At 40.0% G+C, this 14297-nt stretch overlaps 1 protein-coding gene across 1 annotated transcript in view; it reads left to right on the forward strand.

The window, feature by feature from the left end:
- OSBPL6 (oxysterol binding protein like 6) overlaps positions 1-14297 on the forward strand; it is a 230339-nt gene that overhangs the window by 213338 nt on the left and 2704 nt on the right. The gene's annotated exons all lie outside the window — the stretch shown is intronic.

Consider the following 14297-nt stretch of genomic DNA (forward strand, 5'->3'; position numbering starts at 1 on the left):
TAGTTCTCTTCAACAGGACTATGTTAGTGTGAACTAGGTGCCATTTAGTTTGTCCCAGCAGCATCCACATTGGGCAGCTAGAGCACAACATTCTGGTGCGCGTGGGAGTTCATGGCCTGGTAGTCCATACTGCAGTGCAGTGTAGAGATCCCCTTACCTATGTGAGCAGTACTATTGACTCTGAAGACTATTACTACGTGAATACAATATTGTCCATGTGCATGTGTGTTTGTAGGCTCAGACCCTTAGTCCTTTAGGCTGGTATGAAAAGAAAAAGTCCATAAGGTGAAATCCAGGTTTCATTGAAGTCAACAGCAAAGTTATCGTTGACTTCACTGGGGCCAGGATTTCACCCTCAAGTCTCTATTTGTGCCAGATCTGTCTGACTCTAAAATGCATCCTTCTATCCAGGAATTATGGGTATTAGGTAGCTAGTAGAAATAGCAGAATGAGAAACAAGTTTCTTTACAAAACAGGATATGTTCAAAACCATTTCCATCATAACCCAATATTAATGAATTAAAGATAGCAGACAAATCCTACCTGCTTGACTTTGTTATGAAGCATGTCTCCACACTGCAGCTGGGAGCATGCCTCCCCGCCCAGTTAGACAGACACATGCTTGCTCCGCTAGAGCTAATGCACTAAAAATAGTATAGTATGGACGTTATGGCCCAGGCTGGCCATCTGAGCTTGGAGCCAAGGGGATAGGCACACTTGTCCTCGGTCAGTTAGCCTGTGCCACTGCCCGTTATCGCAGCATTCACCCCACTATTGTCAGCACGCTAGTTCAAGCACAACTAGCGTGTATCTGTCTACGTTCCCACTTATCCGGGTATGTTCTCAGCTGCCGTTTAGACATACCCTGGCGATTTAATTAGACAATTATAAATGCTTCCTTGGTTTGTAGGTTTTATTTTTGAAATAATTGGAAAGTGATTTTAAAAATATGAAGGCATTTTATCAACTCAATAGAAATAGTTGATTTTTAAAAACATGAGGATGTTTTAAATTATTGTGGCCTGCACTACAAAGAGGTATCCATCCTGGTCACATGATATTGTTTTACATTGCATCTTAGTAAAATGCACAATCCTTGTGCTTTAATTTTCACAGTGGGACATTATACTTACATTAACATTTTGCAAATGTACCTTAATTTGTTCTGTGCTCTAATGTTGAGTATATAGGCTTTCAGTTTATGTCCCAACAGTAATTTCTCTTAAATACATAGTTTTTGCAGCATTTCTTTCTGTTGTCCCAAGATGGCAGCTTTTTCTGCATGGTAGAAATAGTTATCTTGCTGTGAGATGCAATTTGAACATGAATTGATTTGAAGATTTCTTACAATATCATTGCACTAAAAGCTAACAACCCTGCCCACCCCATTCTGGCTTTAGGCATATGTAAAACGTATGAAAAAAACAGTTAATCTATATTTGGCTTTAATCTAAAAGCAGCCTCTTTCCAGTTTCCTATCCCTTTGATCTCAAAAATAATGTTATCTATTTATTTCACTTTTGAACCCTTACAATATTAGGCTCTGAATGGACAGGGATGTACTTTTAGGTCATTTTGAGGGTTTTTATTTGCGTGTGACAAATTAAGCATATGTAAAATAGGCAGTATTTATGAATGATTAATCAAGGTTTAGCAGACACTGCAATGAACTTCCTACTGAATGAGGTATGTCATGGATTCAAATTATGCAGAGCTTAGTTGCACATTATCTGCTACAGCAATCTGCCAAAATCAGTAGATCCCAATTATGTATTTCTGCAGAAGTGTCTATGATGTAAATTCTCCTATGTTACATTTCCAGATTGGACAGTTCAATTCTTCTCTCCCTTGAGCCTCTTCCTTCTTCTGTGAGTCTGTATTTTGGGGAGAATCTCAAGAAGATAAAGTTTGTATAATTTATTTCCTCACAAAAATGATTTTAAAATCATTTGAAGTCATTGAGCCGTAGTGTCCCTCTCAGGACATGAGTCTGCATTCCATTTGTATCCTAAACATTCTGTGATGGGAAGGCTCTTCCTTTCCCAGATATTCCCATGAAAGTACTATAGGAGTTTCTCTTCCTCAGTCCAGCCAGGGTCTTGTGGAATCTGTAATGGGCAGAGCAGGTCAGGTTGCTAGGGGTTCTCGTAAAGGCTGCTGCCTCTGGAAGCTCCCTTCAGAGGATAGCAAAGCATGGAGAGAGAAAGCAAGTAAGGTTTAAGCATAATTTTACCCTCAGAAGTTCCCTGCATTTGGGAGACAGACAGATGTGTCCATAATGGGTTTGGTTTTTGTTGGTTTGGTTTGGTTTGGTGTTTTTTTTGGGGGGGGGTGTAGGGGGGAGATTCCCACCAGTGGTGTTGCCAGCGCAGCTCCAGTTGATAGCAATGGTGGAAGTAGACATGTAGGCAAGGTTTCCATGGGCCCTGGTTTTTAAGAACTACATTTTGTAACCCTGCTCAGAGCATTTGTAAACGTTATTTTGTTTAAAAGAGCAGCAGCTGCAGTAGTAGCTTTGTCTACGTTAGGGTTCCTACCATTGCTACCAATGGTGGACCTGCACTGGTGGTAGCAAAGGGGGTGGAAACTTTACATAAAACCTCCCTAGGATACATAGACAAAGATCAGAAATAATTAGGGAAAGGTTGTCCCACTATTTGCAAAAAATATGTACTAGATATCTTAGAAATTTGTTGTGTCTCATAAAGCTACAGTACAAATTCATTTTCTTTATCTATGAATGGCCACTAAAGAAAATAGATTAAATTCAGTTTGTCTTAATTTCTCATCTTGCTGTTGAACTAGTAGTGCTGAAAAAATAATATTAGGTGTTTTCCTGTTGTCTGTCATGAAATAGTGTCACAGCTGTGCAATACTTGGATTAATTCCCTTGTGCATATTATAACGCTGGTGAAATAGTGGTGATCAGGGAAATAGTTGCTGCTGATTTATTCGTTCACCTGCTCCAATTTTGTATGTTTATGCAGCATAAAATAATTTCACCTACTGCTTTGCTGAGCCTGGTTATTGTGCTGCTTTTCCCCTACTCTGGATCAGGCAGGAGACGTAGATGTGTTTTTGGATGGGATTAGCTTTACCACCACCACCTGATGCGGGAAACCGAACATGTGGGATTTCTGCTGGTGTCAGCTGTGAAGGCTCATCAGTCTTTCATGGCTTGGCACTAGCCTCCATATATGGGTGCATGTGAGAGTGAGGAAGGGCTTTTGTCTCTTTACAACAGGTATGAAGTTAGTAATCTCTTTGTCTTTGGGTTTCCAGGCCTCCTCCTCTTCCCTTGTAGAGACACTTTAAAACCACTCACTGCCTTTGTTTGGCAACCACAATGAACACTCTTGGGTGTCCACCCAAAGGGAGAATGCTTTCTGAGTCTGTTTGAAAACAACTTTGATTCCAATCAGTCTTAGAGTGCCTCAGAGGGAAAAATAATTCAAAGCAAAGTTTAATATAGCCTGGCTGCAATGATGCCAAGTCCCCTGGAGGCAGGAGATAAAGTCGAGGGACGTGCTTTTAAGACACGAATGTGCATTCATCTGAAAATGCAGGGGCTCTGCAAAAGTTCATTCAGTCTTTAAAAATGTTCATGTTTCAAAAATAATCACGGTATCTGTGGAAGGATAGTTCTGGAGTATGTGCAGGGCAGCACAGAGGAGCAGGAGTGAAGAGAGATTCATTAACTGATGACACAAAATTTTCTTCACTTTCAATTGGCTCTTTACAAAAACTTTTCCTTCACCCACCACTGTGTTTCCAGGGCTTGCCTTGTTTCCTATTGATCCAGACAGGTGCAGAAACTCTATCTGTGACCTGCTAATACACTGTAATTTCTGGCATGGAAGATTGTGAATCTTCTGTAGTTAATATTATTCCTAGGTGAGTAGTTTCACTAAATTCTTCAGAACAGACTGGCTACTTAACTGAGAAGTAATATAAATTGTCAGAGGTTTCAGCACCTGGTAGATTCACTGTGAAGTAATTCCAGAAAGGTGTCTAATGCCTTAAGAACAACTGTGTTCAGTTCTGTTTGTATACGTGGGCATTTTAGTATACAAATGTCAGTATGTGCCATATCTTAAATATGCGCTATGGATAGTGAATTCTGGGAAGCTTTTTTACAGAAAAGCATGTAGCTAACTTGTCCTAATGAAGGTTTTAATTATACCTGAGAATGTCTTTTGTGCCACTTCAAAACAGGAATTGTGCCTCTTTAATGAATGTTGTACACAGGCATGTTACATTTGTAAGAATAAGGGCATTTCAGTAAATTCAAACAAATGACCTATTTAATGCAGTTTGATTTTTTTTTTAATTATATACTGTATTGTAAGGGATCGACTTACAAAATGAACACATCTCTTACTCTTTAAAACAGAGAACGAAAAGCAGGTTTCAATAGACGTTAGCCCTAATATAACGTATATCTTCCTGTGCGTTTCACCACGCTGCAGAACTACTGTCTGTGACCATCCTCAGAAGGACAATTTTGATATGAAGTGTAGAGAGTTTCAAAAAAGGGAGTTAAAAGTAGTTGTAAGTGCTTCATCTGCCTCTGTGCCTCTGCCAGTTTTTGAGGTTTTATAATCACATTCTCCTGTTTTTAAAAATGTTTGGGCTTCCATTTAATCTGTGACAGACCCGCTCAAAAACCAGGAGAAACTGACTAAAAAGAGGAGACAGTGAACCTGACTTTACACAGTGCTATCTATCTCATATTAAGTGGGGAAAAAAGAGGATATTTTTCTTTAATCTTTTATTATAATTAATTGAGATATTACTTACAGCAGTAGATGAACAAGTTTCATCCAGAATGTGATTAAGTTAACAGTGTTCCTTTATTTTCCATTGATCATTTCCAGCATGAAAAACTAGAGGAGTGGGTAAAATCATCTCTGGATGATGTACTTTTATTATAGGGGGAACTCTTTATTCTTTTTACAATAATAATAAAAAAAGACATGAAACAGGATTTAGCCAATTGTGTATTTGCAATGTGTGCAAAGAGTGGTTTCATTTTCCCAGGTAAGGAAACAGAGGAAGTCCTAATGTGCAGTCTGAACTCTGTGGTATTCTGTCTGATCATTAAGGCTACAATTTAGTCATGGGTATTTTTAGTAAAAGTCATGGACAGGTCATGGGCAATAAACAAAAATTCATGGCCCTTGACCTGTCCATGACTTATACTAAAAATACCTGTGACTAAATCTTGGAGGGGACGTGCCCGGGGCTAGCAGTACCAGCTGCTGGGGACCATGGCTGCTCCAGTCGGCCGCCCAGGGACTGCTGCCAGGGCCAGCAGACCGCGGCTGCTCCAGCCAGCTGCCAGGGTTGGCTGACTGGGGAATGGACCGCAGATGCTCCAGGGGCTGCCCAAGCAGTGGCTGGTGTGGCTGTCCGGGGGGCTGCTCCAGCAGCGGTTGGTGTGGTCGTCTCTGGGGCCACCTGAATCAGATTACACACGTGCTCAACTTTATACATTGAAATCAATGGGACTACTCACAGTGTTTAGTAAAGCATGTATGCAAGTCTGTTCAGGATTGGGCCTTATATTTTTTCAGTAAATATTGTTCTTCAAAATGTAGGGACACAACATTGACATTGATAACAGTTCAAAATAAGGTAACCATAAGCTTCACAATACTTCATTTTTAATCCTCATGCACTGAAAAAAGTAACCCCTTGCATGTGTCTTCTCTTGTGCCACCTTTGATATAGCTAAAACCTTGAGCCTGCGGTTTGTTTTGTGCAGCTGGATCTCTGGCCCTGTTGGGAGCCCTATTGACTTCAGTGAGATTCCATGGCAGTGGATGTGTTTACCTGCCTGAATCAGCTTTCAGGTTTGGGGCCTAAAGTGGATATTTACTCTCCAGTTGTGCAAACAGCTATGTGCGCTTTATTTTATACACATGAGTAGTCTCAATGAAGTCAAAGGATCTACTCAGATGTATGAAGTGCAGCAAGGGTTACTCTTTGCCGTATTAGACCCTTGTGCTGTCCTCTCACCTCTGATGCTGTGTTGCATTTATGAAAATCACTCTGAAACTCGCGATGCTTTAGGAAACATTTAACTTTCCCTCACTGTAAATTTCAGTTAAGAAAGAATTTTCTTTTGGAGGGAGTTTTTGGAAAATTAGATAAATTATTGACTTTATCAGTTCAGATCTCATCTTTCCAAGCCTGACTGTAAAACCATGTACAATCCCTATTTCTACCCTCATCAACTTTTCCTGAGGACCCCACTACTACAGAGTGGTTACTAGTGCTGTATGCCGGTGAAACAAGGAGACTCCGCTTAGCATTCTCCAATAATATTTTTGAGTTGCTAACATGGGGGTGGCTTATTTCAAATCTCATTGAGAGGCATGTTCCTCACCTCAGTCAAGGAACACCTTATAAACTAGAGAAAGTGCCTGCCCTCTCTTCTTTTAGACTCTAGCATATATAGTTGTTTTTGCGGTATATACGGCTCTTTCTGGCTGACTTCAAAGACTGAAGCCAGGGAAAGAGCTGTAAGAGACAACAGACCCTAAAGTAAGGGGGTGGTGTAAGTTCTCTGCCTTACACTGGTGGAGTATATCTATGTTGGGGGTTTGCACTGGTGTAGGCACGCTGGTGGAAAAATGCCTTATGCAGACCCTGATAGGCTCTCCACATCTGCTGCAATAAATAACAGAAGCTTACAAAGTCCTAGAGGTTCAATAAGTTATCTTGACTGGCAAAAGAAACCTCTGTTGTTCAATTCCCTCTGGAGGTCAGGAGGGGGATTCTAAAACTGAGGGCATTTAAGTCTGAAATGAAGAATTTCAAAGTGGTGAGGTATATAGTATGCCCTGTATCCTTATCATCAGACCCATCTGAAGAGAGGTCTTACACCTTTTGTTAGGAAATGAAAGTGAACTTGGCTATTCTGTAGTTTACATTGTGCACTAAAATGTAACAAAAGGTACCATCTACTTCCTTCAGGCTGAGCCTGATTTACCTGCATATTTTGTTAGAAAACAAAGATGTAAGTTCTAATTTTTTGAGGAAACATGATGCTCTTTTACCTGTTGCAATGTAATTGGATAATGCATGTATAGATGACTTGTTTAGCCTGCCGATGAATGTTGCTAATGCCTTACCACACAAAAAAAAAGTGTATTTTTTGTTTTTATTTTTCCTCAGAGGCAAATCCAAACAATGCTAGATTTGGGAAACTGTTTGCTGAAAAGCATTTTCTAATAGATCTCTGAAGAAGTGCAATTGTATAATTATTGTTGTTCAGTGCACTCAGTTCATTGCCTCTTCATCACTCTGTGCACTGCTGCTATTCATGCTTGTTCTAATAAATCTCAATGTACGCTGTTTAAGCTGCTGTAACCTCTGTGGTTTGATTTGTTAGTTCAAGATCGTTTGGGTATAATTCATAAAACCAAAAATCCTACATATATCTTTACACAGTTGTGTGAATTTATTGCTGAATGCTAGCGTGCAGTTTGGAGGATACAGTGTACAGATGGTTATACACCAGTTTAAAAGATAATTCATATTTAGAGTTACGGAGTTGTGACAGGCTTAACAGCCCTTTCGCCAGGAGCACTCTCCTTGATGACTTCCGAGTCTGTGCTAACTTTTCCCACTGCATAATAACCTTCATATAGGAAAACTATCCCCAGCATGCCTTTCTGAGGCTTGCACTTTAAATCTGGCAGAGTCAAACAACTGCAGCCTAAAGTAACTGATTTCACAATTGGCAATTGCTGACTATATCTTTTTGTTACAGTTGATAAGTACCTGTTTGTGTCCATTTCCCTCCCCCCCCCCCCATTGTCTTTTTTATGAATAAGGGGATTCTCAGAACATGGGTCTCAAGTTTTATGGGAGGATGTAGGAAAGTTGGCATAAAAACATATTAGCTTTTGGTTTAGATCTGCAGAGTAATCAAATGTACAGAATGGAATTCACCCATTACACTTAATTTTGGAATTGCACAATCCTTAAAAATTGATCTAATTTTTAATAATGTAATTAAAACTGAGTCATAGTTTGTAGAAAACAAAGAATTTGTTCCAGAGGAGGATTTAAGATATTTGAGCATTTCTTGGCATTGTGCAATGTACAGGAGTTCAAACAGGTTCCTGGCGTGCTGCCCAGATGGAAACACCAGAGAATGACAGCTGCTTTTCCCAAGCTTGGCAATGCTGTTGCTATGCTGCAGAGCACAGAACTAAGATCATCCAAATATATGCCTCATGCTTGTTTGTGTACGAGAGTCTGTTCTCTGTTAAATCAATTATTTCACTGGAGTTACTCAAGATGTACAGTGGTTTAGCTGAGATCCCAGAATCTGGGCCTGAACATCTTATAGCAAAATGTGACCACTATTCAGCAAAAATGTGCATTAGCTAAGTGTAAAAAGTCACCTGTCATGTAGATTTAATTGACTGGACTTGGGGATGAGATTAGGGCAAGGAAGGACCTTGAAGCACTGCCATTAAACTGCTTCTGTGCTCTTGTAACATGATACCTAATTCAGCATCAGGACCACTTCTTACCTAACCATGTAAGTTAATTTTATTTTTTAAATGTAAGGATGGCGCCTCCTTTAATCACAAACATAGGCACTCTGCTGCAATGAAGCAAGACAGGGCAGGGAAAGAATGGCAGGTTTTCATCCCAAGCCATCTGCAGTAGCTGCCCACAGGAAGCTGTTCAATGTTATAACACGGATTGCATACTTGCGATGTGGTCTGGTACACAGGAATTTTTGGATTGTTTGGGAGAGTAACCCAACACACCCAGACAAGGTTTGTACCTTAGATCCCTGTTACTGTTGTAATGTTTATTTAGTTTTATAAAATTTAAAAGTAGCCATCATAGTCATATAGTATATGTTTAACCACTCTCAGTACTATGTGCTCCTGCAAAAATATTCATCTATCGCTTTCTTTTCCTTCAAGCGAGTACACAGTATTTTTCACACTCCATTAGCTAAACATTGTCAAACATCCTAGAACCTTTAAATCTCTTAGCAATGGTAGGTCACTGGAATGCCATGCTGTGATGCTAACTCTTCAACAAATCTTAAGTTAGTTCCTTATTCCCCAGTTTCTTATTTGTGTTACCAGCTCTTTATTTGCGGTTCCCAGTTCCTTATTCAAAGGCCAAAATAATTTAAAAATACATCAATGTAAGATTTTTTAAAAAATTTCATCAAATTAATAGATTGAATGTGATAAACATGTAAATTATTAATTTTTAATTAAATAATCAAATAAGGAGCTGGGATTTGATTGACTGTTTGTGACAAAATAAATTTTGGGTCACCCTAAGTGACATGGCCCCACAACCATCAGACTGTTCTGAGGGAGCTGGGACATACCACTCACTGACCCGAAGCTTCGTTCATGTGCAGTGTGCTGCCAGATACCACACCGCATCACAATTCCATATTGTACTTGGAGTTTGAAGAAGGAGGTGGACCCAGTACGTTTTGGGTCACCCCAACTGATACATCCCTGCGACCGATGAACTGTTCTGCGGGAGCTGACACATGCCATTCGCTGACTGAAAGCCTCGTTCCTGAACAGCCTACTGCCACCGGTTATGCTCCCACCACTTTTCCATGCTGTACATGGAATTTGAATAAGGAGCTGGGATTTGACAGACTGTACATGACAAAATTAGCCTTGGGTCACCTCAAGTGACACATCCCCGTGACCGCTAGACTGTTCAGAAGGAGCTGGGACATGCCACTCACTGACCCTAAGTTTTGCTCTAGAGCAATATGCTGCCACATGTCATACACCTATCCTATTTCCATATTGTACATTGGGCTTGAATAAGGAACGGTTCAGACTGTATGTGACAAAAATGTGTCTTTGGTCACCCTAAGTGAACATCCCCATGACCTCAGATTTTTCTGAGGAGCCAGGACATGCCAGTCATTGACCCAAAGTTTTGTTCCTGCTCAATATACTCTGAAATATGACACCCCTATCCCACTTCTATATTGTACATATTGCTTGAATTAGGAGCTAGGATTTGACAAAATGTAAGTGACAAAATGTCTCTGGTCACCTCATGTGATACATCCCTGTGACTGTCAGGCTGTTCTGAAGGAGCTTGAAGAAGTCATTCCCTGACCCAAAGCTTAGTTCCTGTGAAATATGCAGCCAAATATCACATTCCCACCACACTTCCGTATTGTACATGGAGTTTGATTAAGGAGCTGGGGTTTGACTGGCTGACAAAATATATATTAGGTCCCCCCATGTGATATGTCCCTTGTCATTTTGTCATGAAGAGCTGAGGATATTCCACTCCCAGAGGTGAACCCATCTCTAGAGGAATGAAACAGAAAGTTACAGGGACCATAACTGATGGGTGTCCTTGTGGTTTCAAATAAGCAGCAGCCAGGGAGGGTTCTTTAACCATTCTAAGGAAGCAAACCGTCATAATTAGGGACTCCATATTAAGATGAATGAACAGAGAAGGGACACAAGGACAATAGGATAGTGTGCTGTCTTCCTGAAGTGAAGATATGAGATGTAACGGCAGGACTGGCAACTCTCCACTGATAATGACACACATTGGAACCAATGATACAGCATCATGTGAAACTACATATAGAAGACCTCAGGCATCTTTGAACACAATGGAAGAAAAGGAAAATCCAAGCAATCTTCCCTGGACCTTTCTGGCCCAATGAGCAGCAGAAGACCAAAAATTTTGGAGGTGAACTGTTGGCTCTACAGCTCTTGAAGATTCTGTTTTTGTGGAACACTGGGCCGCATTCCAGTGGGAGAGGGAGCTGTACAAATGGGATGGTCTGTATCTCACAGGTAAGGGAACAACCTTCTCAGTTGGAGACTAGCTGTAGCAGTTAGGAGGGCATTAAACTACCAGCACTGGGAAGGGTGTTAAGGAGGCAAATTTACTACCAAACTCAAAATGTCACAAACTAATTGAACAGATGTGGCAAAAAATGCAAAAAGAAGACATTTTTCAGTTACTTCTATACCAATGCTAGGAGTCTGAGTAACAAGTAAGAGGAAATAGAAATTCTCATTGCTAAGAACTGTTTTTATATAATTGCCATTGCTGAAACAACATGGGACAATTCACATGACTGGTTACAAACTGTTTAGGAAGAACAATGTGTGTAAAAGGTGTGAGAGTGGTGGCTCTCTACATTAAAGACACCATTATCTGTTTTAGAGTTAATGATAACTCGTGCCCACAGGAACTTGAATGTGTATGGATCAATGTGCTAACAATGCCCAGGATGGGGTCTGGTGGGAGTTATGATATTTGGCAGCATATTGCATGGGAACAAAGCTTTCGATCTGGGAGTGACTTATTACAGCACTTTCAGAACAGTCTGATGGACACAGGAATGACCAGAGACACATTTTCTCATGTCCAGTCAGTCAAAACGCAGTTCCGTATGCAGTCACCATTTACAAAAAAGGAAATGAGATGGGGACGTGACATTTGGCAGCATAGTGTGCAGGAAGGAAGCTTTGGGTTGGTGAATACCATGTCCTGGCTCCTTCAGAACAGTCGAGTGGCACGTTCCAGCTCCTCGCAGAATAGTCACAGAGACGGCCATTTTGGGCGATCTAAAACTTACTTTGCCTTGTACAGCCAGTCAAATCCCAGTTCCTAATTCAAGTGCTACATACAATATGGAAGTGGGGTAGGGTGTCATATCTCACAGTATATTGTGCTGGAACTAAGCTTCCAGTCAGTGAGTGGCATGGCCCAGCTGCCTCAGAACAGTTTGACGGTCACAATCCGAGACACATTTTGTCATATGCAGTCAGTCAAAACCCAGTCTTTCATTCAAACTCTATGTATAATGTAGAAAATGGTGGTGGCATAACGGGTGGTAACATGCTGCTCAGGAACAAAGCTTCAGGTTGGTGAACGGCTTGTGTCAGCTCCTTCAGAACTATCCATCAGTTGTTGGGACAGGTCAGTTGGGGTGACCCAAAACTTATTTTGTCATGTACAGCCAGTGAAAGTCTACCGCCTTATTCAAACTCTATGTACAATATGGAAGTGGAGTGGGGGTGTGAATATGGCAGCATATTGTACAACAATAAAGCTTTGGGTCAGCCACTTATATGTCCCAGCTCCTTCCGAACAGTCTGTCACATTTTGTCTTGTGCCGTCAGTCAAAACCTAGCTTTACAAAATGGAAGTAGAGTGGGGGTGCAATATTGCACTAAAACAAAGCTACGGGTTGGGCGAGTGGCACGTTCCAGCTCTTCGCAGAATAGTTTGATCACTAGGACGTATCAAATGGGGTGACCCAAAACTTATTTGGTCACATACAGTCAGTTAAATCTTAGCTCCTTATTTATTTAATTAGTAAATAATCATTAAAATTTTTATCACATTCAATCAAATTAAGTGGATGAAATTTTAAAAAAAATTATCTTACACTGATGTATTTTTAAACTATTTTTTGGCCTTTCAATAAGGAACTGGGAACCATGAATAAGGAGCTGGTGCCACAAATAAGAAACTGGTAATAAGGAACCAACTTCAGCCTCGTAACTCTTCACAGGTATTTATCCACAGTGGCTGCCATTGTGCAACTGGCAGAAGACAGACTAAGCAACTGGATCCAAGCTCTAATCTTTGATTTCAAGGTAATTTGCTTGAAAGAGTGTACTTTTGGAGTTTGCATCAGGTATGTGGTTGCTTTATTTCTGCCACAGATTGTGCCTTTTTTAATTCCTAACATGCAGATTCTGTGCACACCTATTCTAAATTAATCTTTTAAATCTTGGTTAGTGAAGAAGTACCCATATATATCAGTATTGCAAAGACACTACACAAAGCATAAAGAATTGCTTTTGGGTAACTGAAATGCCAGCTGCATGAGTTGTTTAGTATAACTTACAAGAACAGACTTGAACAAGACTTGTTGTGATAACACATACAAAATTAAGTAGTATCTTCTTCTCAAGCCCTTCCTTGATCTTAGTTACTGGATAATAAACTGGAGTTGCATCACCATTAGTAACAAGTTTCAGAGTAGCAGCCGTGTTAGTCTGTATTCGCAAAAAGAAAAGGAGTACTTGTGGCACCTTAGAGACTAACAAATTCATCTGAGCATAAGCTTTTGTGAGCTACAGCTCACTTCATCCGATGAAGTGAGCTGTAGCTCACAAAAGCTTATGCTCAAATAAATTTGTTAGTCTCTCAGGTGCCATTAGTAACAAGTATCTTTTTGACCTATTCCTACAATATGAGTCAGTTTATAAATTGAGACATTTGTCAGTATAATTGCCTGTGTCTCCAAACTGTAAAAAACTTCTGGCCAAGATGGTTGGGTATTCTGAGGTTAATGGAAACTGAGCATAAACATCACCCAAAAACTCTTTGGAAAAACTACAGTCTAGCAGGGGAAGTATCACACGGTTTATATTTTGAACTGAATGTGGACAGTGTGTTTTACTCAAAGTCTACTAAAAACCTCTACATTTTTGATCTTCAAAAATAATCTTTAATTTATACTGTGCTTTCTATCTCTGAATGCTTTAAAGTGTTGATTACATAGTATTTATAGAGTGCACTAAGTGTAGTAGCAATTAACAGACAAGAAGACAAATCCCATATCCTGAGTGTTGTGCATTTATTTAAAGGGTAGATTTAGACAGTATTTATAATGGATTAATGGATGTTATAAGCATGTTACAGAGATGAATAATGTGTTATAGATAACATCTGCAGATGATCTTAAAACTACCATAGCTGTTAATTAGCCTTTGTTATTAGCAATTGTTTGGACTAGAAAACATCTATTAATTTATTAACCTGTTATAAACTAATTATAAATTATTCCTTAATATAAAGCGACCGTGTTGCATATAGGTATGTAATCATTCCTCAGCTATTCAGAGGTGTGCACTGCTGGGGTGGAAGGCAGCAGCTTTTTAGCAGAACAGCAAAACTATTTAGAACAGAAAATGATGCCTATCCTATCTGACTGAAATGACAGAGGAATTTTAAATAAGTCAAATGCAGTTATCCAAGTTAGAACTTGGTGAGGACACTGACACTAGCATCTTTATTCTTACAAAAATTGTGCTGAACCTTCCATGACCACTAGATATTAGGACATCTGGTTACATCTCATCCAAAAATCTGCACACTCAGTGCATCCCATGCACTGGTTCAGTACTTTCTGATAGGCAGGAGTGTTACTATGGGTATAGCACCACAGCTTTCCAAAGCGGTTTCCCTTCCAGTTGCAGACCAAGTCAAACCATATTATGTTACCG

Source organism: Lepidochelys kempii, chromosome 11 (assembly GCF_965140265.1).
Source record: "Lepidochelys kempii isolate rLepKem1 chromosome 11, rLepKem1.hap2, whole genome shotgun sequence".
Lineage (NCBI taxonomy): Eukaryota > Metazoa > Chordata > Testudines > Cheloniidae > Lepidochelys > Lepidochelys kempii.